The sequence below is a fragment of the Hordeum vulgare genome, chromosome 2H (genome assembly GCF_904849725.1).
Source record: "Hordeum vulgare subsp. vulgare chromosome 2H, MorexV3_pseudomolecules_assembly, whole genome shotgun sequence".
NCBI classification, from domain to species: domain Eukaryota; kingdom Viridiplantae; phylum Streptophyta; class Magnoliopsida; order Poales; family Poaceae; genus Hordeum; species Hordeum vulgare.
The window spans coordinates 576,629,479-576,652,050 of record NC_058519.1 but is presented as its reverse complement, the minus strand read 5'-3'; the positions used below and the strand labels follow the sequence as shown (position 1 = coordinate 576,652,050).

The 22,572-nt window shown below is 46.1% G+C and overlaps 73 non-coding genes across 73 annotated transcripts; all 73 read right to left on the bottom strand.

Annotated features, from left to right (window-relative positions):
* Nucleotides 1–90: 90 nt before the first annotated feature.
* On the bottom strand, nucleotides 91–209 carry LOC123435668. Its single transcript, XR_006626919.1, has one exon. It is a non-coding gene; the product is annotated as a 5S ribosomal RNA (ribosomal RNA).
* A 173-nt stretch (nucleotides 210–382) lies between these two features.
* Nucleotides 383–501, bottom strand: LOC123433982. The gene has a single exon (XR_006625277.1). It is a non-coding gene; the product is annotated as a 5S ribosomal RNA (ribosomal RNA).
* A 173-nt stretch (nucleotides 502–674) lies between these two features.
* Nucleotides 675–792, bottom strand: LOC123432296. The gene has a single exon (XR_006623887.1). It is a non-coding gene; the product is annotated as a 5S ribosomal RNA (ribosomal RNA).
* A 184-nt stretch (nucleotides 793–976) lies between these two features.
* LOC123431856 lies at nucleotides 977–1,095 on the bottom strand. Its single transcript, XR_006623449.1, has one exon. It is a non-coding gene; the product is annotated as a 5S ribosomal RNA (ribosomal RNA).
* A 173-nt stretch (nucleotides 1,096–1,268) lies between these two features.
* LOC123438192 lies at nucleotides 1,269–1,387 on the bottom strand. The gene has a single exon (XR_006629350.1). It is a non-coding gene; the product is annotated as a 5S ribosomal RNA (ribosomal RNA).
* A 197-nt stretch (nucleotides 1,388–1,584) lies between these two features.
* Nucleotides 1,585–1,703, bottom strand: LOC123433120. The gene has a single exon (XR_006624672.1). It is a non-coding gene; the product is annotated as a 5S ribosomal RNA (ribosomal RNA).
* Nucleotides 1,704–1,927: 224 nt separating this feature from the next.
* LOC123435109 lies at nucleotides 1,928–2,046 on the bottom strand. Its single transcript, XR_006626371.1, has one exon. It is a non-coding gene; the product is annotated as a 5S ribosomal RNA (ribosomal RNA).
* Nucleotides 2,047–2,243: 197 nt separating this feature from the next.
* LOC123431929 lies at nucleotides 2,244–2,362 on the bottom strand. The gene has a single exon (XR_006623536.1). It is a non-coding gene; the product is annotated as a 5S ribosomal RNA (ribosomal RNA).
* A 183-nt stretch (nucleotides 2,363–2,545) lies between these two features.
* LOC123431595 lies at nucleotides 2,546–2,664 on the bottom strand. Its single transcript, XR_006623185.1, has one exon. It is a non-coding gene; the product is annotated as a 5S ribosomal RNA (ribosomal RNA).
* A 200-nt stretch (nucleotides 2,665–2,864) lies between these two features.
* LOC123433981 lies at nucleotides 2,865–2,983 on the bottom strand. The gene has a single exon (XR_006625276.1). It is a non-coding gene; the product is annotated as a 5S ribosomal RNA (ribosomal RNA).
* A 182-nt stretch (nucleotides 2,984–3,165) lies between these two features.
* LOC123433980 lies at nucleotides 3,166–3,284 on the bottom strand. Its single transcript, XR_006625275.1, has one exon. It is a non-coding gene; the product is annotated as a 5S ribosomal RNA (ribosomal RNA).
* Nucleotides 3,285–3,457: 173 nt separating this feature from the next.
* Nucleotides 3,458–3,576, bottom strand: LOC123435866. The gene has a single exon (XR_006627111.1). It is a non-coding gene; the product is annotated as a 5S ribosomal RNA (ribosomal RNA).
* A 188-nt stretch (nucleotides 3,577–3,764) lies between these two features.
* Nucleotides 3,765–3,883, bottom strand: LOC123433978. The gene has a single exon (XR_006625273.1). It is a non-coding gene; the product is annotated as a 5S ribosomal RNA (ribosomal RNA).
* A 269-nt stretch (nucleotides 3,884–4,152) lies between these two features.
* LOC123436145 lies at nucleotides 4,153–4,271 on the bottom strand. The gene has a single exon (XR_006627381.1). It is a non-coding gene; the product is annotated as a 5S ribosomal RNA (ribosomal RNA).
* A 182-nt stretch (nucleotides 4,272–4,453) lies between these two features.
* LOC123437228 lies at nucleotides 4,454–4,572 on the bottom strand. Its single transcript, XR_006628420.1, has one exon. It is a non-coding gene; the product is annotated as a 5S ribosomal RNA (ribosomal RNA).
* Nucleotides 4,573–4,751: 179 nt separating this feature from the next.
* On the bottom strand, nucleotides 4,752–4,870 carry LOC123435284. The gene has a single exon (XR_006626539.1). It is a non-coding gene; the product is annotated as a 5S ribosomal RNA (ribosomal RNA).
* A 182-nt stretch (nucleotides 4,871–5,052) lies between these two features.
* LOC123435855 lies at nucleotides 5,053–5,171 on the bottom strand. The gene has a single exon (XR_006627099.1). It is a non-coding gene; the product is annotated as a 5S ribosomal RNA (ribosomal RNA).
* Nucleotides 5,172–5,350: 179 nt separating this feature from the next.
* Nucleotides 5,351–5,469, bottom strand: LOC123435667. The gene has a single exon (XR_006626918.1). It is a non-coding gene; the product is annotated as a 5S ribosomal RNA (ribosomal RNA).
* Nucleotides 5,470–5,642: 173 nt separating this feature from the next.
* LOC123433977 lies at nucleotides 5,643–5,761 on the bottom strand. Its single transcript, XR_006625272.1, has one exon. It is a non-coding gene; the product is annotated as a 5S ribosomal RNA (ribosomal RNA).
* A 173-nt stretch (nucleotides 5,762–5,934) lies between these two features.
* Nucleotides 5,935–6,052, bottom strand: LOC123432295. The gene has a single exon (XR_006623886.1). It is a non-coding gene; the product is annotated as a 5S ribosomal RNA (ribosomal RNA).
* A 193-nt stretch (nucleotides 6,053–6,245) lies between these two features.
* On the bottom strand, nucleotides 6,246–6,364 carry LOC123437666. The gene has a single exon (XR_006628842.1). It is a non-coding gene; the product is annotated as a 5S ribosomal RNA (ribosomal RNA).
* A 173-nt stretch (nucleotides 6,365–6,537) lies between these two features.
* Nucleotides 6,538–6,656, bottom strand: LOC123438530. The gene has a single exon (XR_006629666.1). It is a non-coding gene; the product is annotated as a 5S ribosomal RNA (ribosomal RNA).
* A 197-nt stretch (nucleotides 6,657–6,853) lies between these two features.
* On the bottom strand, nucleotides 6,854–6,972 carry LOC123433119. The gene has a single exon (XR_006624671.1). It is a non-coding gene; the product is annotated as a 5S ribosomal RNA (ribosomal RNA).
* A 221-nt stretch (nucleotides 6,973–7,193) lies between these two features.
* On the bottom strand, nucleotides 7,194–7,312 carry LOC123435108. The gene has a single exon (XR_006626370.1). It is a non-coding gene; the product is annotated as a 5S ribosomal RNA (ribosomal RNA).
* A 194-nt stretch (nucleotides 7,313–7,506) lies between these two features.
* Nucleotides 7,507–7,625, bottom strand: LOC123433976. Its single transcript, XR_006625271.1, has one exon. It is a non-coding gene; the product is annotated as a 5S ribosomal RNA (ribosomal RNA).
* A 184-nt stretch (nucleotides 7,626–7,809) lies between these two features.
* Nucleotides 7,810–7,928, bottom strand: LOC123433974. Its single transcript, XR_006625270.1, has one exon. It is a non-coding gene; the product is annotated as a 5S ribosomal RNA (ribosomal RNA).
* Nucleotides 7,929–8,113: 185 nt separating this feature from the next.
* On the bottom strand, nucleotides 8,114–8,232 carry LOC123436144. The gene has a single exon (XR_006627379.1). It is a non-coding gene; the product is annotated as a 5S ribosomal RNA (ribosomal RNA).
* A 182-nt stretch (nucleotides 8,233–8,414) lies between these two features.
* LOC123437227 lies at nucleotides 8,415–8,533 on the bottom strand. The gene has a single exon (XR_006628419.1). It is a non-coding gene; the product is annotated as a 5S ribosomal RNA (ribosomal RNA).
* A 182-nt stretch (nucleotides 8,534–8,715) lies between these two features.
* On the bottom strand, nucleotides 8,716–8,834 carry LOC123435282. The gene has a single exon (XR_006626538.1). It is a non-coding gene; the product is annotated as a 5S ribosomal RNA (ribosomal RNA).
* A 182-nt stretch (nucleotides 8,835–9,016) lies between these two features.
* Nucleotides 9,017–9,135, bottom strand: LOC123435854. Its single transcript, XR_006627098.1, has one exon. It is a non-coding gene; the product is annotated as a 5S ribosomal RNA (ribosomal RNA).
* A 182-nt stretch (nucleotides 9,136–9,317) lies between these two features.
* Nucleotides 9,318–9,436, bottom strand: LOC123433973. Its single transcript, XR_006625268.1, has one exon. It is a non-coding gene; the product is annotated as a 5S ribosomal RNA (ribosomal RNA).
* A 311-nt stretch (nucleotides 9,437–9,747) lies between these two features.
* Nucleotides 9,748–9,866, bottom strand: LOC123437485. The gene has a single exon (XR_006628662.1). It is a non-coding gene; the product is annotated as a 5S ribosomal RNA (ribosomal RNA).
* Nucleotides 9,867–10,048: 182 nt separating this feature from the next.
* LOC123437226 lies at nucleotides 10,049–10,167 on the bottom strand. The gene has a single exon (XR_006628418.1). It is a non-coding gene; the product is annotated as a 5S ribosomal RNA (ribosomal RNA).
* A 182-nt stretch (nucleotides 10,168–10,349) lies between these two features.
* Nucleotides 10,350–10,468, bottom strand: LOC123438398. Its single transcript, XR_006629542.1, has one exon. It is a non-coding gene; the product is annotated as a 5S ribosomal RNA (ribosomal RNA).
* A 188-nt stretch (nucleotides 10,469–10,656) lies between these two features.
* LOC123433972 lies at nucleotides 10,657–10,775 on the bottom strand. The gene has a single exon (XR_006625267.1). It is a non-coding gene; the product is annotated as a 5S ribosomal RNA (ribosomal RNA).
* Nucleotides 10,776–10,987: 212 nt separating this feature from the next.
* On the bottom strand, nucleotides 10,988–11,106 carry LOC123438545. Its single transcript, XR_006629680.1, has one exon. It is a non-coding gene; the product is annotated as a 5S ribosomal RNA (ribosomal RNA).
* Nucleotides 11,107–11,284: 178 nt separating this feature from the next.
* Nucleotides 11,285–11,403, bottom strand: LOC123435666. The gene has a single exon (XR_006626915.1). It is a non-coding gene; the product is annotated as a 5S ribosomal RNA (ribosomal RNA).
* Nucleotides 11,404–11,576: 173 nt separating this feature from the next.
* LOC123437627 lies at nucleotides 11,577–11,695 on the bottom strand. The gene has a single exon (XR_006628802.1). It is a non-coding gene; the product is annotated as a 5S ribosomal RNA (ribosomal RNA).
* Nucleotides 11,696–11,882: 187 nt separating this feature from the next.
* LOC123435665 lies at nucleotides 11,883–12,001 on the bottom strand. Its single transcript, XR_006626914.1, has one exon. It is a non-coding gene; the product is annotated as a 5S ribosomal RNA (ribosomal RNA).
* Nucleotides 12,002–12,174: 173 nt separating this feature from the next.
* LOC123433971 lies at nucleotides 12,175–12,293 on the bottom strand. Its single transcript, XR_006625266.1, has one exon. It is a non-coding gene; the product is annotated as a 5S ribosomal RNA (ribosomal RNA).
* A 173-nt stretch (nucleotides 12,294–12,466) lies between these two features.
* On the bottom strand, nucleotides 12,467–12,584 carry LOC123431816. Its single transcript, XR_006623401.1, has one exon. It is a non-coding gene; the product is annotated as a 5S ribosomal RNA (ribosomal RNA).
* Nucleotides 12,585–12,771: 187 nt separating this feature from the next.
* Nucleotides 12,772–12,890, bottom strand: LOC123437665. Its single transcript, XR_006628841.1, has one exon. It is a non-coding gene; the product is annotated as a 5S ribosomal RNA (ribosomal RNA).
* Nucleotides 12,891–13,063: 173 nt separating this feature from the next.
* Nucleotides 13,064–13,182, bottom strand: LOC123437793. The gene has a single exon (XR_006628962.1). It is a non-coding gene; the product is annotated as a 5S ribosomal RNA (ribosomal RNA).
* Nucleotides 13,183–13,355: 173 nt separating this feature from the next.
* On the bottom strand, nucleotides 13,356–13,473 carry LOC123438240. Its single transcript, XR_006629394.1, has one exon. It is a non-coding gene; the product is annotated as a 5S ribosomal RNA (ribosomal RNA).
* Nucleotides 13,474–13,678: 205 nt separating this feature from the next.
* On the bottom strand, nucleotides 13,679–13,797 carry LOC123437980. Its single transcript, XR_006629139.1, has one exon. It is a non-coding gene; the product is annotated as a 5S ribosomal RNA (ribosomal RNA).
* A 173-nt stretch (nucleotides 13,798–13,970) lies between these two features.
* LOC123432211 lies at nucleotides 13,971–14,089 on the bottom strand. The gene has a single exon (XR_006623806.1). It is a non-coding gene; the product is annotated as a 5S ribosomal RNA (ribosomal RNA).
* Nucleotides 14,090–14,283: 194 nt separating this feature from the next.
* On the bottom strand, nucleotides 14,284–14,402 carry LOC123433341. Its single transcript, XR_006624866.1, has one exon. It is a non-coding gene; the product is annotated as a 5S ribosomal RNA (ribosomal RNA).
* A 209-nt stretch (nucleotides 14,403–14,611) lies between these two features.
* On the bottom strand, nucleotides 14,612–14,730 carry LOC123435531. Its single transcript, XR_006626777.1, has one exon. It is a non-coding gene; the product is annotated as a 5S ribosomal RNA (ribosomal RNA).
* Nucleotides 14,731–14,903: 173 nt separating this feature from the next.
* On the bottom strand, nucleotides 14,904–15,022 carry LOC123435783. Its single transcript, XR_006627031.1, has one exon. It is a non-coding gene; the product is annotated as a 5S ribosomal RNA (ribosomal RNA).
* A 182-nt stretch (nucleotides 15,023–15,204) lies between these two features.
* LOC123437108 lies at nucleotides 15,205–15,323 on the bottom strand. Its single transcript, XR_006628307.1, has one exon. It is a non-coding gene; the product is annotated as a 5S ribosomal RNA (ribosomal RNA).
* A 173-nt stretch (nucleotides 15,324–15,496) lies between these two features.
* LOC123433970 lies at nucleotides 15,497–15,615 on the bottom strand. Its single transcript, XR_006625265.1, has one exon. It is a non-coding gene; the product is annotated as a 5S ribosomal RNA (ribosomal RNA).
* Nucleotides 15,616–15,788: 173 nt separating this feature from the next.
* LOC123431630 lies at nucleotides 15,789–15,907 on the bottom strand. The gene has a single exon (XR_006623219.1). It is a non-coding gene; the product is annotated as a 5S ribosomal RNA (ribosomal RNA).
* Nucleotides 15,908–16,098: 191 nt separating this feature from the next.
* LOC123433969 lies at nucleotides 16,099–16,217 on the bottom strand. Its single transcript, XR_006625264.1, has one exon. It is a non-coding gene; the product is annotated as a 5S ribosomal RNA (ribosomal RNA).
* A 182-nt stretch (nucleotides 16,218–16,399) lies between these two features.
* Nucleotides 16,400–16,518, bottom strand: LOC123433968. Its single transcript, XR_006625263.1, has one exon. It is a non-coding gene; the product is annotated as a 5S ribosomal RNA (ribosomal RNA).
* A 173-nt stretch (nucleotides 16,519–16,691) lies between these two features.
* Nucleotides 16,692–16,810, bottom strand: LOC123433966. The gene has a single exon (XR_006625261.1). It is a non-coding gene; the product is annotated as a 5S ribosomal RNA (ribosomal RNA).
* Nucleotides 16,811–16,983: 173 nt separating this feature from the next.
* LOC123433965 lies at nucleotides 16,984–17,102 on the bottom strand. Its single transcript, XR_006625260.1, has one exon. It is a non-coding gene; the product is annotated as a 5S ribosomal RNA (ribosomal RNA).
* Nucleotides 17,103–17,275: 173 nt separating this feature from the next.
* Nucleotides 17,276–17,394, bottom strand: LOC123436260. The gene has a single exon (XR_006627491.1). It is a non-coding gene; the product is annotated as a 5S ribosomal RNA (ribosomal RNA).
* A 173-nt stretch (nucleotides 17,395–17,567) lies between these two features.
* LOC123432949 lies at nucleotides 17,568–17,685 on the bottom strand. The gene has a single exon (XR_006624514.1). It is a non-coding gene; the product is annotated as a 5S ribosomal RNA (ribosomal RNA).
* Nucleotides 17,686–17,858: 173 nt separating this feature from the next.
* Nucleotides 17,859–17,977, bottom strand: LOC123438191. The gene has a single exon (XR_006629349.1). It is a non-coding gene; the product is annotated as a 5S ribosomal RNA (ribosomal RNA).
* Nucleotides 17,978–18,180: 203 nt separating this feature from the next.
* LOC123437270 lies at nucleotides 18,181–18,299 on the bottom strand. The gene has a single exon (XR_006628460.1). It is a non-coding gene; the product is annotated as a 5S ribosomal RNA (ribosomal RNA).
* Nucleotides 18,300–18,481: 182 nt separating this feature from the next.
* Nucleotides 18,482–18,600, bottom strand: LOC123433133. The gene has a single exon (XR_006624685.1). It is a non-coding gene; the product is annotated as a 5S ribosomal RNA (ribosomal RNA).
* Nucleotides 18,601–18,803: 203 nt separating this feature from the next.
* On the bottom strand, nucleotides 18,804–18,922 carry LOC123431622. Its single transcript, XR_006623212.1, has one exon. It is a non-coding gene; the product is annotated as a 5S ribosomal RNA (ribosomal RNA).
* Nucleotides 18,923–19,095: 173 nt separating this feature from the next.
* Nucleotides 19,096–19,214, bottom strand: LOC123431800. Its single transcript, XR_006623384.1, has one exon. It is a non-coding gene; the product is annotated as a 5S ribosomal RNA (ribosomal RNA).
* Nucleotides 19,215–19,408: 194 nt separating this feature from the next.
* Nucleotides 19,409–19,527, bottom strand: LOC123433157. Its single transcript, XR_006624703.1, has one exon. It is a non-coding gene; the product is annotated as a 5S ribosomal RNA (ribosomal RNA).
* Nucleotides 19,528–19,736: 209 nt separating this feature from the next.
* LOC123438584 lies at nucleotides 19,737–19,855 on the bottom strand. The gene has a single exon (XR_006629719.1). It is a non-coding gene; the product is annotated as a 5S ribosomal RNA (ribosomal RNA).
* A 173-nt stretch (nucleotides 19,856–20,028) lies between these two features.
* Nucleotides 20,029–20,147, bottom strand: LOC123437626. Its single transcript, XR_006628801.1, has one exon. It is a non-coding gene; the product is annotated as a 5S ribosomal RNA (ribosomal RNA).
* Nucleotides 20,148–20,332: 185 nt separating this feature from the next.
* LOC123433964 lies at nucleotides 20,333–20,451 on the bottom strand. The gene has a single exon (XR_006625259.1). It is a non-coding gene; the product is annotated as a 5S ribosomal RNA (ribosomal RNA).
* A 181-nt stretch (nucleotides 20,452–20,632) lies between these two features.
* LOC123436541 lies at nucleotides 20,633–20,751 on the bottom strand. The gene has a single exon (XR_006627760.1). It is a non-coding gene; the product is annotated as a 5S ribosomal RNA (ribosomal RNA).
* Nucleotides 20,752–21,118: 367 nt separating this feature from the next.
* On the bottom strand, nucleotides 21,119–21,237 carry LOC123433963. The gene has a single exon (XR_006625258.1). It is a non-coding gene; the product is annotated as a 5S ribosomal RNA (ribosomal RNA).
* A 179-nt stretch (nucleotides 21,238–21,416) lies between these two features.
* Nucleotides 21,417–21,535, bottom strand: LOC123438394. The gene has a single exon (XR_006629538.1). It is a non-coding gene; the product is annotated as a 5S ribosomal RNA (ribosomal RNA).
* Nucleotides 21,536–21,714: 179 nt separating this feature from the next.
* Nucleotides 21,715–21,833, bottom strand: LOC123431590. The gene has a single exon (XR_006623181.1). It is a non-coding gene; the product is annotated as a 5S ribosomal RNA (ribosomal RNA).
* Nucleotides 21,834–22,036: 203 nt separating this feature from the next.
* Nucleotides 22,037–22,155, bottom strand: LOC123431570. The gene has a single exon (XR_006623161.1). It is a non-coding gene; the product is annotated as a 5S ribosomal RNA (ribosomal RNA).
* Nucleotides 22,156–22,336: 181 nt separating this feature from the next.
* LOC123431621 lies at nucleotides 22,337–22,455 on the bottom strand. Its single transcript, XR_006623211.1, has one exon. It is a non-coding gene; the product is annotated as a 5S ribosomal RNA (ribosomal RNA).
* Nucleotides 22,456–22,572: the final 117 nt, after the last annotated feature.

Genomic DNA, 22,572 nt, shown 5'->3' with positions numbered 1-22,572 from the left:
CAGTAATCGTCAAAAATAAGAAAATGAGGTCATATAGATCACGGTCCCGCGTCATCCTTGTCACGTGGCGCAAAAATATATTTAAAAAGGGGAATGCAACACGAGGACTTCCCAGGAGGTGACCCATCCTAGTACTACTCTCGCCCAAGCACGCTTAACTTCGGAGTTCTGATGGGATCCGGTGCTTTAGTGCTGGTATGATCGCATCCGACATGCAACTATCTATTTGTTCCTTATGCTTGCCCCTACTAGTACTAGTCGTTGGGTGTCAAGCGCGGTGGGAAAAGTCACACAGTAATCGTCAAAAATAAGAAAATGAGGTCATATAGATCACGCTCCCGCGTCATCCTTGTCACGTGGCGCAAAAATATATTTAAAAAGGGGAATGCAACACGAGGACTTCCCAGGAGGTCACCCATCCTAGTACTACTCTCGCCCAAGCACGCTTAACTTCGGAGTTCTGATGGGATCCGGTGCTTTAGTGCTGGTATGATCGCATCCGACATGCAACTATCTATTTGTTCCTTATGCTTGCCCCTACTACTACTAGTCGTTGGGTGTCAAGCGCGGTGGGAAAAGTCACACAGTAATCGTCAAAAATAAGAAAATGAGGTCATATAGATCACGCTCCCGCGTCATCCTTGTCACGTGGCGCAAAAATATATTTAAAAAGGGGAATGCAACACGAGGACTTCCAGGAGGTCACCCATCCTAGTACTACTTTCGCCCAAGCACGCTTAACTTCGGAGTTCTGATGGGATCCGGTGCTTTAGTGCTGGTATGATCGCATCCGACATGCAACTATCTATTTGTTCCTTATGCTTGCCCTACTACTACTACTACTACTACTAGTCGTTGGGTGTCAAGCGCGGTGGGAAAAGTCACACAGTAATCGTCAAAAATAAGAAAATGAGGTCATATAGATCACGGTCCCGCGTCATCCTTGTCACGTGGCGCAAAAATATATTTAAAAAGGGGAATGCAACACGAGGACTTCCTAGGAGGTGACCCATCCTAGTACTACTCTCGCCCAAGCACGCTTAACTTCGGAGTTCTGATGGGATCCGGTGCTTTAGTGCTGGTATGATCCCATCCGACATGCAACTATCTATTTGTTCCTTATGCTTGCCCCTACTACTACTAGTCGTTGGGTGTCAAGCGCGGTGGGAAAAGTCACACAGTAATCGTCAAAAATAAGAAAATGAGGTCATATAGATCACGCTCCCGCGTCATCCTTGTCACGTGGCGCAAAAATATATTTAAAAAGGGGAATGCAACACGAGGACTTCCCAGGAGGTCACCCATCCTAGTACTACTCTCGCCCAAGCACGCTTAACTTCAAAGTTCTGATGGGATCCGGTGCTTTAGTGCTGGTATGATCGCATCCGACATGCAACTATCTATTTGTTCCTTATGCTTGCCCCTACTACTACTACTACTACTGCTGCTACTACTACTAGTCGTTGGGTGTCAAGCGCGGTGGGAAAAGTCACACAGTAATCGTCAAAAATAAGAAAATGAGGTCATATAGATCACGCTCCCGCGTCATCCTTGTCACGTGGCGCAAAAATATATTTAAAAAGGGGAATGCAACACGAGGACTTCCCAGGAGGTCACCCATCCTAGTACTACTCTCGCCCAAGCATGCTTAACTTCGTAGTTCTGATGGGATCCGGTGCTTTAGTGCTGTTATGATCGCATCCGACATGCAACTATCTATTTGTTCCTTATGCTTGCCCCAACTACTACTACTACTACTACTACTACTACTACTACTACTACTACTACTACTACTACTACTAATCGTTGGGTGTTAAGCGCGGTGGGAAAAGTCACACAGTAATCGTCAAAAATAAGAAAATGAGGTCATATAGATCACGCTCCCGCGTCATCCTTGTCACGTGGCGCAAAAATATATTTAAAAAGGTGAATGCAACACGAGGACTTCCCAGGAGGTCACCCATCCTAGTACTACTCTCGCCCAAGCACGCTTAACTTCGGAGTTCTGATGGGATCCGGTGCTTTAGTGCTGGTATGATCGCATCCGACATGCAACTATCTATTTGTTCCTTATGCTTGCCCCTACTACTACTACTACTACTACTACTACTACTACTAGTCGTTGGGTGTCAAGCGCGGTGGGAAAAGTCACACAGTAATCGTCAAAAATAAGAAAATGAGGTCATATAGATCACGCTCCCGCGTCATCCTTGTCACGTGGCGCAAAAATATATTTAAAAAGGGGAATGCAACACGAGGACTTCCCAGGAGGTCACCCATCCTAGTACTACTCTCGCCAAAGCACGCTTAACTTCGGAGTTCTGATGGGATCCGATGCTTTAGTGCTGGTATGATCGCATCCGACATGCAACTATCTATTTGTTCCTTATGCTTGCCCTACTACTACTACTACTACTATTAGTCGTTGGGTGTCAAGCGCGGTGGGAAAAGTCACACAGTAATCGTCAAAAATAAGAAAATGAGGTCATATAGATCACGGTCCCGCGTCATCCTTGTCACGTGGCGCAAAAATATATTTAAAAGGGGAATGCAACACGAGGACTTCCCAGGAGGTCACCCATCCTAGTACTACTCTCGCCCAAGCAAGCTTAACTTCGGAGTTCTGATGGGATCCGATGCTTTAGTGCTGGTATGATCGCATCCGACATGCAACTATCTATTTGTTCCTTATGCTTGCCCCTACTACTACTACTACTACTACTACTACTACTACTACTAGTCGTTGGGTGTCAAGCGCGGTGGGAAAAGTCGCACAGTAATCGTCAAAAATAAGAAAATCAGGTCATATAGATCACGTTCCCGCGTCATCCTTGTCACGTGGCGCAAAAATATATTTAAAAAGGGGAATGCAACACGAGGACTTCCCAGGAGGTCACCCATCCTAGTACTACTCTCGCCCAAGCACGCTTAACTTCGGAGTTCTGATGGGATCCGGTGCTTTAGTGCTGGTATGATCGCATCCGACATGCAACTATCTATTTGTTCCTTATGCTTGCCCCTACTACTACTACTACTACTAGTCGTTGGGTGTCAAGCGCGGTGGGAAAAGTCACACAGTAATCGTCAAAAATAAGAAAATGAGGTCATATAGATCACGTTCCCGCGTCATCCTTGTCACGTGGCGCAAAAATATATTTAAAAAGGGGAATGCAACACGAGGACTTCCCAGGAGGTCACCCATCCTAGTACTACTCTCGCCCAAGCACGCTTAACTTCGGAGTTCTGATGGGATCCGGTGCTTTAGTGCTGGTATGATCGCATCCGACATGCAACTATCTATTTGTTCCTTATGCTTGCCCCTACTAGTACTAGTCGTTGGGTGTCAAGCGCGGTGGGAAAAGTCACACAGTAATCGTCAAAAATAAGAAAATGAGGTCATATAGATCACGCTCCCGCGTCATCCTTGTCACGTGGCGCAAAAATATATTTAAAAAGGGGAATGCAACACGAGGACTTCCCAGGAGGTCACCCATCCTAGTACTACTCTCGCCCAAACACGCTTAACTTCGGAGTTCTGATGGGATCCGGTGCTTTAGTGCTGGTATGATCGCATCCGACATGCAACTATCTATTTGTTCCTTATGCTTGCCCCTACTACTACTACTACTACTACTACTAGTCGTTGGGTGTCAAGCGCGGTGGGAAAAGTCACACAGTAAGCGTCAAAAATAAGAAAATGAGGTCATATAGATCACGCTCCCGCGTCATCCTTGTCACGTGGCGCAAAAATATATTTAAAAAGGGGAATGCAACACGAGGACTTCCCAGGAGGTCACCCATCCTAGTACTACTCTCGCCCAAGCACGCTTAACTTCGGAGTTCTGATGGGATCCGGTGCTTTAGTGCTGGTATGATCGCATCCGACATGCAACTATCTATTTGTTCCTTATGCTTGCCCCTACTACTACTACTACTACTACTACTACTACTACTACTACTACTACTACTACTACTACTACTACTACTACTACTACTACTACTACTACTACTACTACTACTACTACTAGTCGTTGGGTGTCAAGCGCGGTGGGAAAAGTCACACAGTAATCGTCAAAAATAAGAAAATCAGGTCATATAGATCACGTTCCCGCGTCATCCTTGTCACGTGGCGCAAAAATATATTTAAAAAGGGGAATGCAACACGAGGACTTCCCAGAAGGTCACCCATCCTAGTACTGCTCTCGCCCAAGCACGCTTAACTTCGGAGTTCTGATGGGATCCGGTGCTTTAGTGCTGGTATGATCGCATCCGACATGCAACTATCTATTTGTTCCTTATGCTTGCCCCTACTACTACTACTACTACTAGTCGTTGGGTGTCAAGCGCGGTGGGAAAAGTCACACAGTAATCGTCAAAAATAAGAAAATGAGGTCATATAGATCACGTTCCCGCGTCATCCTTGTCACATGGCGCAAAAATATATTTAAAAAGGGGAATGCAACACGAGGACTTCCCAGGAGGTCACCCATCCTAGTACTACTCTCGCCTAAGCACGCTTAACTTCGGAGTTCTGATGGGATCCGGTGCTTTAGTGCTGGTATGATCGCATCCGACATGCAACTATCTATTTGTTCCTTATGCTTGCCCCTACTACTACTACTACTAGTCGTTGGGTGTCAAGCGCGGTGGGAAAAGTCACACAGTAATCGTCAAAAATAAGAAAATGAGGTCATATAGATCACGGTCCCGCGTCATCCTTGTCACGTGGCGCAAAAATATATTTAAAAAGGGGAATGCAACACGAGGACTTCCCAGGAGGTCACCCATCCTAGTACTAGTCTCGCCCAAGCACGCTTAACTTCGGAGTTCTGATGGGATCCGGTGCTTTAGTGCTGGTATGATCGCATCCGACATGCAACTATCTATTTGTTCCTTATGCTTGCCCCTACTACTACTACTACTACTAGTCGTTGGGTGTCAAGCGCGGTGGGAAAAGTCACACAGTAATCGTCAAAAATAAGAAAATGAGGTCATATAGATCACGTTCCCGCGTCATCCTTGTCACGTGGCGCAAAAATATATTTAAAAAGGGGAATGCAACACGAGGACTTCCCACGAGGTCACCCATCCTAGTACTACTCTCGCCCAAGCACGCTTAACTTCGGAGTTCTAATGGGATCCGGTGCTTAAGTGCTGGTATGATCGCATCCGACATGCAACTATCTATTTGTTCCTTATGCTTGCCCCTACTACTACTACTACTAGTCGTTGGGTGTCAAGCGCGGTGGGAAAAGTCACACAGTAATCGTCAAAAATAAGAAAATGAGGTCATATAGATCACGGTCCCGCGTCATCCTTGTCACGTGGCGCAAAAATATATTTAAAAAGGGGAATGCAACACGAGGACTTCCCAGGAGGTGACCCATCCTAGTACTACTCTCGCCCAAGCACGCTTAACTTCGGAGTTCTGATGGGATCCGGTGCTTTAGTGCTGGTATGATCGCATCCGACATGCAACTATCTATTTGTTCCTTATGCTTGCCCCTACTAGTACTAGTCGTTGGGTGTCAAGCGCGGTGGGAAAAGTCACACAGTAATCGTCAAAAATAAGAAAATGAGGTCATATAGATCACGCTCCCGCGTCATCCTTGTCACGTGGCGCAAAAATATATTTAAAAAGGGGAATGCAACACGAGGACTTCCCAGGAGGTCACCCATCCTAGTACTACTCTCGCCCAAGCACGCTTAACTTCGGAGTTCTGATGGGATCCGGTGCTTTAGTGCTGGTATGATCGCATCCGACATGCAACTATCTATTTGTTCCTTATGCTTGCCCCTACTACTACTAGTCGTTGGGTGTCAAGCGCGGTGGGAAAAGTCACACAGTAATCGTCAAAAATAAGAAAATGAGGTCATATAGATCACGCTCCCGCGTCATCCTTGTCACGTGGCGCAAAAATATATTTAAAGAGGGGAATGCAACACGAGGACTTCCAGGAGGTCACCCATCCTAGTACTACTTTCGCCCAAGCACGCTTAACTTCGGAGTTCTGATGGGATCCGGTGCTTTAGTGCTGGTATGATCGCATCCGACATGCAACTATCTATTTGTTCCTTATGCTTGCCCTACTACTACTACTACTACTACTACTACTACTAGTCGTTGGGTGTCAAGCGCGGTGGGAAAAGTCACACAGTAATCGTCAAAAATAAGAAAATGAGGTCATATAGATCACGGTCCCGCGTCATCCTTGTCACGTGGCGCAAAAATATATTTAAAAAGGGGAATGCAACACGAGGACTTCCTAGGAGGTGACCCATCCTAGTACTACTCTCGCCCAAGCACGCTTAACTTCGGAGTTCTGATGGGATCCGGTGCTTTAGTGCTGGTATGATCGCATCCGACATGCAACTATCTATTTGTTCCTTATGCTTGCCCCTACTACTACTAGTCGTTGGGTGTCAAGCGCGGTGGGAAAAGTCACACAGTAATCGTCAAAAATAAGAAAATAAGGTCATATAGATCACGCTCCCGCGTCATCCTTGTCACGTGGCGCAAAAATATATTTAAAAAGGGGAATGCAACACGAGGACTTCCCAGGAGGTCACCCATCCTAGTACTACTCTCGCCCAAGCACGCTTAACTTCGAAGTTCTGATGGGATCCGATGCTTTAGTGCTGGTATGATCGCATCCGACATGCAACTATCTATTTGTTCCTTATGCTTGCCCCTACTACTACTACTACTACTGCTGCTACTACTACTAGTCGTTGGGTGTCAAGCGCGGTGGGAAAAGTCACACAGTAATCGTCAAAAATAAGAAAATGAGGTCATATAGATCACGCTCCCGCGTCATCCTTGTCACGTGGCGCAAAAATATATTTAAAAAGGGGAATGCAACACGAGGACTTCCCAGGAGGTCACCCATCCTAGTACTACTCTCGCCCAAGCATGCTTAACTTCGTAGTTCTGATGGGATCCGGTGCTTTAGTGCTGTTATGATCGCATCCGACATGCAACTATCTATTTGTTCCTTATGCTTGCCCCAACTACTACTACTACTACTACTACTACTACTACTACTACTACTACTACTACTACTACTAGTCGTTGGGTGTTAAGCGCGGTGGGAAAAGTCACACAGTAATCGTCAAAAATAAGAAAATGAGGTCATATAGATCACGCTCCCGCGTCATCCTTGTCACGTGGCGCAAAAATATATTTAAAAAGGTGAATGCAACACGAGGACTTCCCAGGAGGTCACCCATCCTAGTACTACTCTCGCCCAAGCACGCTTAACTTCGGAGTTCTGATGGGATCCGGTGCTTTAGTGCTGGTATGATCGCATCCGACATGCAACTATCTATTTGTTCCTTATGCTTGCCCCTACTACTACTACTACTACTACTACTACTACTAGTCGTTGGGTGTCAAGCGCGGTGGGAAAAGTCACACAGTAATCGTCAAAAATAAGAAAATGAGGTCATATAGATCACGCTCCCGCGTCATCCTTGTCACGTGGCGCAAAAATATATTTAAAAAGGGGAATGCAACACGAGGACTTCCCAGGAGGTCACCCATCCTAGTACTACTCTCGCCCAAGCACGCTTAACTTCGGAGTTCTGATGGGATCCGGTGCTTTAGTGCTGGTATGATCGCATCCGACATGCAACTATCTATTTGTTCCTTATGCTTGCCCTACTACTACTACTACTACTATTAGTCGTTGGGTGTCAAGCGCGGTGGGAAAAGTCACACAGTAATCGTCAAAAATAAGAAAATGAGGTCATATAGATCACGCTCCCGCGTCATCCTTGTCACGTGGCGCAAAAATATATTTAAAAAGGGGAATGCAACACGAGGACTTCCCAGGAGGTCACCCATCCTAGTACTACTCTCGCCCAAGCACGCTTAACTTCGGAGTTCTGATGGGATCCGGTGCTTTAGTGCTGGTATGATCGCATCCGACATGCAACTATCTATTTGTTCCTTATGCTTGCCCCTACTACTACTACTACTACTACTAGTCGTTGGGTGTCAAGCGCGGTGGGAAAAGTCACACAGTAATCGTCAAAAATAAGAAAATCAGGTCATATAGATCACGTTCCCGCGTCATCCTTGTCACGTGGCGCAAAAATATATTTAAAAAGGGGAATGCAACACGAGGACTTCCCAGAAGGTCACCCATCCTAGTACTGCTCTCGCCCAAGCACGCTTAACTTCGGAGTTCTGATGGGATCCGGTGCTTTAGTGCTGGTATGATCGCATCCGACATGCAACTATCTATTTGTTCCTTATGCTTGCCCCTACTACTACTACTACTACTAGTCGTTGGGTGTCAAGCGCGGTGGGAAAAGTCACACAGTAATCGTCAAAAATAAGAAAATGAGGTCATATAGATCACGTTCCCGCGTCATCCTTGTCACGTGGCGCAAAAATATATTTAAAAAGGGGAATGCAACACGAGGACTTCCCAGGAGGTCACCCATCCTAGTACTACTCTCGCCTAAGCACGCTTAACTTCGGAGTTCTGATGGGATCCGGTGCTTTAGTGCTGGTATGATCGCATCCGACATGCAACTATCTATTTGTTCCTTATGCTTGCCCCTACTACTACTACTACTACTAGTCGTTGGGTGTCAAGCGCGGTGGGAAAAGTCACACAGTAATCGTCAAAAATAAGAAAATGAGGTCATATAGATCACGGTCCCGCGTCATCCTTGTCACGTGGCGCAAAAATATATTTAAAAAGGGGAATGCAACACGAGGACTTCCCAGGAGGTCACCCATCCTAGTACTAGTCTCGCCCAAGCACGCTTAACTTCGGAGTTCTGATGGGATCCGGTGCTTTAGTGCTGGTATGATCGCATCCGACATGCAACTATCTATTTGTTCCTTATGCTTGCCCCTACTACTACTACTACTACTAGTCGTTGGGTGTCAAGCGCGGTGGGAAAAGTCACACAGTAATCGTCAAAAATAAGAAAATGAGGTCATATAGATCACGTTCCCGCGTCATCCTTGTCACGTGGCGCAAAAATATATTTAAAAAGGGGAATGCAACACGAGGACTTCCCACGAGGTCACCCATCCTAGTACTACTCTCGCCCAAGCACGCTTAACTTCGGAGTTCTAATGGGATCCGGTGCTTAAGTGCTGGTATGATCGCATCCGACATGCAACTATCTATTTGTTCCTTATGCTTGCCCCTACTACTACTACTACTACTAGTCGTTGGGTGTCAAGCGCGGTGGGAAAAGTCACACAGTAATCGTCAAAAATAAGAAAATGAGGTCATATAGATCACGGTCCCGCGTCATCCTTGTCACGTGGCGCAAAAATATATTTAAAAAGGGGAATGCAACACGAGGACTTCCCAGGAGGTCACCCATCCTAGTACTACTCTCGCCCAAGCACGCTTAACTTCGGAGTTCTGATGGGATCCGGTGCTTTAGTGCTGGTATGATCGCATCCGACATGCAACTATCTATTTGTTCCTTATGCTTGCCCCTACTACTACTACTACTACTACTACTACTACTACTACTACTACTACTACTACTACTACTACTACTACTACTACTACTACTACTACTACTACTACTACTACTACTACTACTACTACTACTACTACTACTACTACTACTACTACTACTACTAGTCGTTGGGTGTCAAGCGCGGTGGGAAAAGTCACACAGTAATCGTCAAAAATAAGAAAATCAGGTCATATAGATCACGTTCCCGCGTCATCCTTGTCACGTGGCGCAAAAATATATTTAAAAAGGGGAATGCAACACGAGGACTTCCCAGGAGGTATCCCATCCTAGTACTGCTCTCGCCCAAGCACGCTTAACTTCGGAGTTCTGATGGGATCCGGTGCTTTAGTGCTGGTATGATCGCATCCGACATGCAACTATCTATTTGTTCCTTATGCTTGCCCCTACTACTACTACTACTACTAGTCGTTGGGTGTCAAGCGCGGTGGGAAAAGTCACACAGTAATCGTCAAAAATAAGAAAATGAGGTCATATAGATCACGTTCCCGCGTCATCCTTGTCACGTGGCGCAAAAATATATTTAAAAAGGGGAATGCAACACGAGGACTTCCCAGGAGGTCACCCATCCTAGTACTACTCTCGCCTAAGCACGCTTAACTTCGGAGTTCTGATGGGATCCGGTGCTTTAGTGCTGGTATGATCGCATCCGACATGCAACTATCTATTTGTTCCTTATGCTTGCCCCTACTACTACTACTACTACTAGTCGTTGGGTGTCAAGCGCGGTGGGAAAAGTCACACAGTAATCGTCAAAAATAAGAAAATGAGGTCATATAGATCACAGTCCCGCGTCATCCTTGTCACGTGGCGCAAAAATATATTTAAAAAGGGGAATGCAACACAAGGACTTCCCAGGAGGTCACCCATCCTAGTACTACTCTCGCCCAAGCACGCTTAACTTAGGAGTTCTGATGGGATCCGGTGCTTTAGTGCTGGTATGATCGCATCCGACATGCAACTATCTATTTGTTCCTTATGCTTGCCCCTACTACTACTACTACTACTACTACTAGTCGTTGGGTGTCAAGCGCGGTGGGAAAAGTCACACAGTAATCGTCAAAAATAAGAAAATGAGGTCATATAGATCACGCTCCCGCGTCATCCTTGTCACGTGGCGCAAAAATATATTTAAAAAGGGGAATGCAACACGAGGACTTCCCAGGAGGTCACCCATCCTAGTACTACTCTCGCCCAAGCACGCTTAACTTCGGAGTTCTGATGGGATCCGGTGCTTTAGTGCTGGTATGATCGCATCCGACATGCAACTATCTATTTGTTCCTTATGCTTGCCCCTACTACTACTACTACTACTTCTACTACTACTACTACTACTACTACTACTAGTCGTTGGGTGTCAAGCGCGGTGGGAAAAGTCACACAGTAATCGTCAAAAATAAGAAAATGAGGTCATATAGATCACGCTCCCGCGTCATCCTTGTCACGTGGCGCAAAAATATATTTAAAAAGGGGAATGCAACACGAGGACTTCCCAGGAGGTCAACCATCCTAGTACTACTCTCGCCCAAGCATGCTTAACTTCGGAGTTCTGATGGGATCCGGTGCTTTAGTGCTGGTATGATCGCATCCGACATGCAACTATCTATTTGTTCCTTATGCTTGCCCTACTACTACTACTACTAGTCGTTGGGTGTCAAGCGCGGTGGGAAAAGTCACACAGTAATCGTCAAAAATAAGAAAATGAGGTCATATAGATCACGGTCCCGCGTCATCCTTGTCACGTGGCGCAAAAATATATTTAAAAAGGGGAATGCAACACGAGGACTTCCCAGGAGGTGACCCATCCTAGTACTACTCTCGCCCAAGCACGCTTAACTTCGGAGTTCTGATGGGATCCGGTGCTTTAGTGCTGGTATGATCGCATCCGACATGCAACTATCTATTTGTTCCTTATGCTTGCCCCTACTACTACTAGTCGTTGGGTGTCAAGCGCGGTGGGAAAAGTCACACAGTAATCGTCAAAAATAAGAAAATGAGGTCATATAGATCACGCTCCCGCGTCATCCTTGTCACGTGGCGCAAAAATATATTTAAAAAGGGGAATGCAACACGAGGACTTCCCAGGAGGTCACCCATCCTAGTACTACTCTCGCCCAAGCACGCTTAACTTCGGAGTTTTGATGGGATCCGGTGCTTTAGTGCTGGTATGATCGCATCCGACATGCAACTATCTATTTGTTCCTTATGCTTGCCCTACTACTACTACTACTACTACTACTAGTCGTTGGGTGTCAAGCGCGGTGGGAAAAGTCACACAGTAATCGTCAAAAATAAGAAAATGAGGTCATATAGATCACGGTCCCGCGTCATCCTTGTCACGTGGCGCAAAAATATATTTAAAAAGGGGAATGCAACACGAGGACTTCCCAGGAGGTGACCCATCCTAGTACTACTCTCGCCCAAGCACGCTTAACTTCGGAGTTCTGATGGGATCCGGTGCTTTAGTGCTGGTATGATCGCATCCGACATGCAACTATCTATTTGTTCCTTATGCTTGCCCCTACTAGTACTAGTCGTTGGGTGTCAAGCGCGGTGGGAAAAGTCACACAGTAATCGTCAAAAATAAGAAAATGAGGTCATATAGATCACGCTCCCGCGTCATCCTTGTCACGTGGCGCAAAAATATATTTAAAAAGGGGAATGCAACACGAGGACTTCCCAGGAGGTCACCCATCCTAGTACTACTCTCGCCCAAGCACGCTTAACTTCGGAGTTCTGATGGGATCCGGTGCTTTAGTGCTGGTATGATCGCATCCGACATGCAACTATCTATTTGTTCCTTATGCTTGCCCCTACTACTACTAGTCGTTGGGTGTCAAGCGCGGTGGGAAAAGTCACACAGTAATCGTCAAAAATAAGAAAATGAGGTCATATAGATCACGCTCCCGCGTCATCCTTGTCACGTGGCGCAAAAATATATTTAAAAAGGGGAATGCAACGCGAGGACTTCCAGGAGGTCACCCATCCTAGTACTACTCTCGCCCAAGCACGCTTAACTTCGGAGTTCTGATGGGATCCGGTGCTTTAGTGCTGGTATGATCGCATCCGACATGCAACTATCTATTTGTTCCTTATGCTTGCCCTACTACTACTACTACTACTACTACTAGTCGTTGGGTGTCAAGCGCGGTGGGAAAAGTCACACAGTAATCGTCAAAAATAAGAAAATGAGGTCATATAGATCACGGTCCCGCGTCATCCTTGTCACGTGGCGCAAAAATATATTTAAAAAGGGGAATGCAACACGAGGACTTCCTAGGAGGTGACCCATCCTAGTACTACTCTCGCCCAAGCACGCTTAACTTCGGAGTTCTGATGGGATCCGGTGCTTTAGTGCTGGTATGATCGCATCCGACATGCAACTATCTATTTGTTCCTTATGCTTGCCCCTACTACTACTAGTCGTTGGGTGTCAAGCGCGGTGGGAAAAGTCACACAGTAATCGTCAAAAATAAGAAAATGAGGTCATATAGATCACGCTCCCGCGTCATCCTTGTCACGTGGCGCAAAAATATATTTAAAAAGGGAAATGCAACACGAGGACTTCCCAGGAGGTCACCCATCCTAGTACTACTCTCGCCCAAGCACGCTTAACTTCGAAGTTCTGATGGGATCCGGTGCTTTAGTGCTGGTATGATCGCATCCGACATGCAACTATCTATTTGTTCCTTATGCTTGCCCCTACTACTACTAGTCTTTGGATGTCAAGCGCGGTGGGAAAAGTCACACAGTAATCGTCAAAAATAAGAAAATGAGGTCATATAGATCACGCTCCCGCGTCATCCTTGTCACGTGGCGCAAAAATATATTTAAAAAGGGGAATGCAACACGAGGACTTCCAGGAGGTCACCCATCCTAGTACTACTCTCGCCCAAGCACGCTTAACTTCGGAGTTCTGATGGGATCCGGTGCTTTAGTGCTGGTATGATCGCATCCGACATGCAACTATCTATTTGTTCCTTATGCTTGCCCTACTACTACTACTACTACTACTACTACTACTACTACTACTACTAGTCGTTGGGTGTCAAGCGCGGTGGGAAAAGTCACACAGTAATCGTCAAAAATAAGAAAATGAGGTCATATAGATCACGGTCCCGCGTCATCCTTGTCACGTGGCGCAAAAATATATTTAAAAAGGGGAATGCAACACGAGGACTTCCTAGGGGGTGACCCATCCTAGTACTACTCTCGCCCAAGCACGCTTAACTTCGGAGTTCTGATGGGATCCGGTGCTTTAGTGCTGGTATGATCGCATCCGACATGCAACTATCTATTTGTTCCTTATGCTTGCCCCTACTACTACTAGTCGTTGGGTGTCAAGCGCGGTGGGAAAAGTCACACAGTAATCGTCAAAAATAAGAAAATGAGGTCATATAGATCACGCTCCCGCGTCATCCTTGTCACGTGGCGCAAAAATATATTTAAAAAGGGGAATGCAACACGAGGACTTCCCAGGAGGTCACCCATCCTAGTACTACTCTCGCCCAAGCACGCTTAACTTCGAAGTTCTGATGGGATCCGGTGCTTTAGTGCAGAAATGATCGCATCCGACATGCAACTATCTATTTGTTCCTTATGCTTGCCCCTACTACTACTACTACTAATGCTACTACTACTAGTCGTTGGGTGTCAAGCGCGGTGGGAAAAGTCACACAGTAATCGTCAAAAATAAGAAAATGAGGTCATATAGATCACGCTCCCGCGTCATCCTTGTCACGTGGCGCAAAAATATATTTAAAAAGGGGAATGCAACAAGAGGACTTCCCAGGAGGTCACCCATCCTAGTACTACTCTCGCCCAAGCACGCTTAACTTCGTAGTTCTGATGGGATCCGGTGGTTTAGTGCTGTTATGATCGCATCCGACATGCAACTATCTATTTGTTCCTTATGCTTGCCCCAACTACTACTACTACTACTACTACTACTACTACTACTACTACTACTAGTCGTTGGGTGTCAAGCGCGGTGGGAAAAGTCACACAGTAATCGTCAAAAATAAGAAAATGAGGTCATATAGATCACGCTCCCGCGTCATCCTTGTCACGTGGCGCAAAAATATATTTAAAAAGGGGAATGCAACACGAGGACTTCGCAGGAGGTCACCCATCCTAGTACTACTCTCGCCCAAGCACGCTTAACTTCGGAGTTCTGATGGGATCCGGTGCTTTAGTGCTGGTATGATCGCATCCGACATGCAACTATCTATTTGTTCCTTATGCTTGCCCCTACTACTACTAGTCGTTGGGTGTCAAGCGCGGTGGGAAAAGTCACACAGTAATCGTCAAAAATAAGAAAATGAGGTCATATAGATCACGCTCCCGCGTCATCCTTGTCACGTGGCGCAAAAATATATTTAAAAAGGGGAATGCAACACGAGGACTTCCCAGGAGGTCACCCATCCTAGTACTACTCTCGCCCAAGCACGCTTAACTTCAGAGTTCTGATGGGATCCGGTGCTTTAGTGCTGGTATGATCGCATCCGACATGCAACTATCTATTTGTTCCTTATGCTTGCCCCTACTACTACTACTACTACTAGTCGTTGGGTGTCAAGCGCGGTGCGAAAAGTCACACAGTAATCGTCAAAAATAAGAAAATGAGGTCATATAGATCACGCTCCCGCGTCATCCTTGTCACGTGGCGCAAAAATATATTTAAAAAGGGGAATGCAACACGAGGACTTCCGAGGAGGTCACCCATCCTAGTACTAATCTCGCCCAAGCACGCTTAACTTCGGAGTTCTGATGGGATCCGGTGCTTTAGTGCTGGTATGATCGCATCCGACATGCAACTATCTATTTGTTCCTTATGCTTGCCCCTACTACTACTAGTCGTTGGGTGTCAAGCGCGGTGGGAAAAGTCACACAGTAATCGTCAAAAATAAGAAAATGAGGTCATATAGATCACGCTCCCGCGTCATCCTTGTCACGTGGCGCAAAAATATATTTAAAAAGGGGAATGCAACACGAGGACTTCCCAGGAGGTCACCCATCCTAGTACTACTCTCGCCCAAGCACGCTTAACTTCGGAGTTCTGATGGGATCCGGTGCTTTAGTGCTGGTATGATCGCATCCGGCATGTAACTATCTATTTGTTCCTTATGCTTGCCCCTACTACTACTAGTCGTTGGGTGTCAAGCGCGGAGGGAAAAGTCACACAGTAATCGTCAAAAATAAGAAAATGAGGTCATATAGATCACGCTCCCGCGTCATCCTTGTCACGTGGCGCAAAAATATATTTAAAAAGGGGAATGCAACACGAGGACTTCCCACGAGGTCACCCATCCTAGTACTACTCTCGCCCGAGCACGCTTAACTTCAAAGTTCTGATGGGATCCGGTGCTTTAGTGCTGGTATGATCGCATCCGACATGCAACTATCTATTTGTTCCTTATGCTTGCCCCTACTACTACTACTACTGCTACTACTACTAGTCGTTGGGTGTCAAGCGCGGTGGGAAAAGTCACACAGTAATCGTCAAAAATAAGAAAATGAGGTCATATAGATCACGCTCCCGCGTCATCCTTGTCACGTGGCGCAAAAATATATTTAAAAAGGGGAATGCAACACGAGGACTTCCCAGGAGGTCACCCATCCTAGTACTACTCTCGCCCAAGCACGCTTAACTTCGGAGTTCTGATGGGATCCGGTGCTTTAGTGCTGGTATGATCGCATCCGACATGCAAATATCTATTTGTTCCTTATGCTTGCCCCTACTACTACTACTACTACTAGTCGTTGGGTGTCAAGCGCGGTGGGAAAAGTCACACAGTAATCGTCAAAAATAAGAAAATGAGGTCATATAGATCACGCTCCCGCGTCATCCTTGTCACGTGGCGAAAAAATATATTTAAAAAGGGGAATGCAACACGAGGACTTCCCAGGAGGTCACCCATCCTAGTACTACTCTCGCCCAAGCACGCTTAACTTCGGAGTTCTGATGGGATCCGGTGCTTTAGTGCTGGTATGATCGCATCCGACATGCAACTATCTATTTGTTCCTTATGCTTGCCCCTACTACTACTATTCGTTGGGTGTCAAGCGCGGTGGGAAAAGTCACACAGTAATCGTCAAAAATAAGAAAATGAGGTCATATAGATCACGCTCCCGCGTCATCCTTGTCACGTGGCGCAAAAATATATTTAAAAAGGGGAATGCAACACGAGGACTTCCCAGGAGGTCACCCATCCTAGTACTACTCTCGCCCAAGCACGCTTAACTTCGGAGTTCTGATGGGATCCGGTGCTTTAGTGCTGGTATGATCGCATCCAACATGCAACTATCTATTTGTTCCTTATGCTTGCCCCTACTACTACTAGTCGTTGGGTGTCAAGCGCGGTGGGAAAAGTCACACAGTAATCGTCAAAAATAAGAAAATGAGGTCATATAGATCACGCTCCCGCGTCATCCTTGTCACGTGGCGCAAAAATATATTTAAAAAGGGGAATGCAACACGAGGACTTCCCAGGAGGTCACCCATCCTAGTACTACTCTCGCCCAAGCACGCTTAACTTCGGAGTTCTGATGGGATCCGGTGCTTTAGTGCTGGTATGATCGCATCCGACATGCAACTATCTATTTGTTCCTTATGCTTGCCCCTACTACTACTATTCGTTGGGTGTCAAGCGCGGTGGGAAAAGTCACACAGTAATCGTCAAAAATAAGAAAATGAGGTCATATATATCACGCTCCCGCGTCATCCTTGTCACGTGGCGCAAAAATATATTTAAAAAGGGGAATGCAACACGAGGACTTCCGAGGAGGTCACCCATCCTAGTACTACTCTCGCCCAAGCACGCTTAACTTCGGAGTTCTGATGGGATCCGGTGCTTTAGTGCTGGTATGATCGCATCCGACATGCAACTATCTATTTGTTCCTTATGCTTGCCCCTACTACTACTAGTCGTTGGGTGTCAAGCGCGGTGGGAAAAGTCACACAGTAATCGTCAAAAATAAGAAAATGAGGTCATATAGATCACGCTCCCGCGTCATCCTTGTCACGTGGCGCAAAAATATATTTAAAAAGGGGAATGCAACACGAGGACTTCCCAGGAGGTCACCCATCCTAGTACTACTCTCGCCCAAGCACGCTTAACTTCGGAATTAGATGGGATCCGGTGCTTTAGTGCTGGTATGATCGCATCCGACATGCAACTATCTATTTGTTCCTTATGCTTGCCCCTACTACTACTATTCGTTGGGTGTCAAGCGCGGTGGGAAAAGTCACACAGTAATCGTCAAAAATAAGAAAATAAGGTCATATAGATCACGCTCCCGCGTCATCCTTGTCACGTGGCGCAAAAATATATTTAAAAAGGGGAATGCAACACGAGGACTTCCCAGGAGGTCACCCATCCTAGTACTACTCTCGCCCAAGCACGCTTAACTTCAAAGTTCTGATGGGATCCGGTGCTTTAGTGCTGGTATGATCGCATCCGACATGCAACTATCTATTTGTTCCTTATGCTGGCCCCTACTACTACTACTACTACTACTACTACTGCTACTACTACTAGTCGTTGGGTGTCAAGCGCGGTGGGAAAAGTCACACAGTAATCGTCAAAAATAAGAAAATGAGGTCATATAGATCACGCTCCCGCGTCATCCTTGTCACGTGGCGCAAAAATATATTTAAAAAGGGGAATGCAACACGAGGACTTCCCAGGAGGTCACCCATCCTAGTACTACTCTCGCCCAAGCACGCTTAACTTCGGAGTTCTGATGGGATCCGGTGCTTTAGTGCTGGTACGATCACATCCGACATGCAACTATCTATTTGTTCCTTATGCTTGCCCCTACTACTACTACTACTACTAGTCGTTGGGTGTCAAGCGCGGTGGGAAAAGTCACACAGTAATCGTCAAAAATAAGAAAATGAGGTCATATAGATCACGGTCCCGCGTCATCCTTGTCACGTGGCGCAAAAATATATTTAAAAAGGGGAATGCAACACGAGGACTTCCCAGGAGGTCACCCATCCTAGTACTACTCTTGCCCAAGTACGCTTAACTTCAGAGTTCTGATGGGATCCGGTGCTTTAGTGCTGTTATGATCGCATCCGACATGCAACTATCTATTTGTTCCTTATGCTTGCCCCTACTACTACTACTACTACTACTACTACTACTACTACTACTAGTCGTTGGGTGTCAAGCGCGGTGGGAAAAGTCACACAGTAATCGTCAAAAATAAGAAAATGAGGTCATATAGATCACGCTCCCGCGTCATCCTTGTCACGTGGCGCAAAAATATATTTAAAAAGGGGAATGCAACACGAGGACTTCCCAGGAGGTGACCCATCCTAGTACTACTCTCGCCCAAGCACGCTTAACTTCCGAGTTCTGATGGGATCCGGTGCTTTAGTGCTGGTATGATCGCATCCGACATGCAACTATCTATTTGTTCCTTATGCTTGCCCCTACTACTACTAGTCGTTGGGTGTCAAGCGCGGTGGGAAAAGTCACACAGTAATCGTCAAAAATAAGAAAATGAGGTCATATAGATCACGCTCCCGCGTCATCCTTGTCACGTGGCGCAAAAATATATTTAAAAAGGGGAATGCAACACGAGGACTTCCCAGGAGGTCACCCATCCTAGTACTACTCTCGCCCAAGCACGCATAACTTCGAAGTTCTGATGGGATCCGGTGCTTTAGTGCTGGTATGATCGCATCCGACATGCAACTATCTATTTGTTCCTTATGCTTGCCCCTACTACTACTACTACTGCTGCTACTACTACTAATTGTTGGGTGTCAAGCGCGGTGGGAAAAGTCACACAGTAATCGTCAAAAATAAGAAAATGAGGTCATATAGATCACGCTCCCGCGTCATCCTTGTCACGTGGCGCAAAAATATATTTAAAAAGGGGAATGCAACACGAGGACTTCCCAGGAGGTCACCCATCCTAGTACTACTCTCGCCCAAGCACGCTTAACTTCGGAGTTTTGATGGGATCGGGTGCTTTAGTGCTGTTATGATCGCATCCGACATGCAACTATCTATTTGTTCCTTATGCTTTCCCCAACTACTACTACTACTACTACTACTACTACTACTACTACTACTACTAGTCGTTGGGTGTCAAGCGCGGTGGGAAAAGTCACACAGTAATCGTCAAAAATAAGAAAATGAGGTCATATAGATCACGCTCCCGCGTCATCCTTGTCACGTGGCGCAAAAATATATTTAAAAAGGGGAATGCAACACGAGGACTTCCCACGAGGTCACCAATCCTAGTACTACTCTCGCCCAAGCACGCTTAACTTCGGAGTTCTGATGGGATCCGGTGCTTTAGTGCTGGTATGATCGCATCCCACATGCAACTATCTATTTGTTCCTTATGCTTGCCCCTACTACTACTAGTCGTTGGGTGTCAAGCGCGGTGGGAAAAGTCACACAGTAATCGTCAAAAATAAGAAAATGAGGTCATATAGATCACGCTCCCGCGTCATCCTTGTCACGTGGCGCAAAAATATATTTAAAAAGGGGAATGCAACACGAGGACTTCCCAGGAGGTCACCCATCCTAGTACTACTCTCGCCCAAGCACGCTTAACTTCGGAGTTTTGATGGGATCCGGTGCTTTAGTGCTGGTATGATCGCATCCGACATGCAACTATCTATTTGTTCCTTATGCTTGCCCCTACTACTACTACTACTACTACTAGTCGTTGGGTGTCAAGCGCGGTGGGAAAATTCACACAGTAATCGTCAAAAATAAGAAAATGAGGTCATATAGATCACGCTCCCGCGTCATCCTTGTCACGTGGCGCAAAAATATATTTAAAAAGGGGAATGCAACACGAGGACTTCCCAGGAGGTCACCCATCCTAGTACTACTCTCGCCCAAGCACGCTTAACTTCGGAGTTCTGATGGGATCCGGTGCTTTAGTGCTGGTATGATCGCATCCGACATGCAACTATCTATTTGTTCCTTATGCTTGCCCTACTACTACTACTACTACTAGTCGTTGGGTGTCAAGCGCGGTGGGAAAAGTCACACAGTAATCGTCAAAAATAAGAAAATGAGGTCATATAGATCACGGTCCCGCGTCATCCTTGTCACGTGGCGCAAAAATATATTTAAAAAGGGGAATGCAACACGAGGACTTCCCAGGAGGTCACCCATCCTAGTACTACTCTCGCCCAAGCACGCTTAACTTCGAAGTTCTGATGGGATCCGGTGCTTTAGTGCTGGTATGATCGCATCCAACATGCAACTATCTATTTGTTCCTTATGCTTGCCCCTACTACTACTACTACTACTACTACTACTACTACTACTACTACTACTACTACTACTACTACTACTAGTCGTTGGGTGTCAAGCGCGGTGGGAAAAGTCACACAGTAATCGTCAAAAATAAGAAAATGAGGTCATATAGATCACGTTCACGCGTCATCCTTGTCACGTGGCGCAAAAATATATTTACTACTACTACTACTACTACTAGTCGTTGGGTGTCAAGCGCGGTGGGAAAAGTCACACAGTAATCGTCAAAAATAAGAAAATGAGGTCATATAGATCACGTTCACGCGTCATCCTTGTCACGTGGCGCAAAAATATATTTAAAAAGGGGAATGCAACACGAGGACTTCCCAGGAGGTCACCCATCCTAGTACTACTCTCGCCCAAGCACGCTTAACTTCGGAGTTCTGATGGGATCCGGTGCTTTAGTGCTGGTATGATCGCATCCGACATGCAACTATCTATTTGTTCCTTATGCTTGCCCCTACTACTACTACTACTAGTCGTTGGGTGTCAAGCGCGATGGGAAAAGTCACACAGTAATCGTCAAAAATAAGAAAATGAGGTCATATAGATCACGGTCCCGCGTCATCCTTGTCACGTGGCGCAAAAATATATTTAAAAAGGGGAATGCAACACGAGGACTTCCCAGGAGGTCACGCATCCTAGTACTACTCTCGCCCAAGCACGCTTAACTTCGGAGTTCTGATGGGATCCGGTGCTTTAGTGCTGGTATGATCGCATCCGACATGCAACTATCTATTTGTTCCTTATGCTTGCCCCTACTACTACTACTACTAGTCGTTGGGTGTCAAGCGCGGTGGGAAAAGTCACACAGTAATCGTCAAAAATAAGAAAATGAGGTCATATAGATCACGGTCCCGCGTCATCCTTGTCACGTGGCGCAAAAATATATTTAAAAAGGGGAATGCAACACGAGGGCTTCCCAGGAGGTCACCCATCCTAGTACTACTCTCGCCCAAGCACGCTTAACTTCGGAGTTCTGATGGCATCCGGTGCTTTAGTGCTGGTATGATCGCATCCGACATGCAACTATCTATTTGTTCCTTATGCTTGCCCCAACTACTACTACTACTACTACTACTACTACTACTACTACTAGTCGTTGGGTGTCAAGCGCGGTGGGAAAAGTCACACAGTAATCGTCAAAAATAAGAAAATGAGGTCATATAGATCACGCTCCCGCGTCATCCTTGTCACGTGGCGCAAAAATATATTTAAAAAGGGGAATGCAACACAAGGACTTCCCAGGAGGTCACCCATCCTAGTACTACTCTCGCCCAAGCACGCTTAACTTCAGAGTTCTGATGGGATCCGATGCTTTAGTGCTGGTATGATCGCATCCGACATGCAACTATCTATTTGTTCCTTATGCTTGCCCTACTACTACTACTACTACTAGTCGTTGGGTGTCAAGCGCGGTGGGAAAAGTCACACAGTAATCGTCAAAAATAAGAAAATGAGGTCATATAGATCACGGTCCCGCGTCGTCCTTGTCACGTGGCGCAAAAATATATTTAAAAAGCGGAATGCAACACGAGGACTTCCCAGGAGGTGACCCATCCTAGTACTACTCTCGCCCAAGCACGCTTAACTTCCGAGTTCTGATGGGATCCGGTGCTTTAGTGCTGGTATGATCGCATCCGACATGCAACTATCTATTTGTTCCTTATGCTTGCCCCTACTACTACTAGTCGTTGGGTGTCAAGCGCGGTGGGAAAAGTCACACAGTAATCGTCAAAAATAAGAAAATGAGGTCATA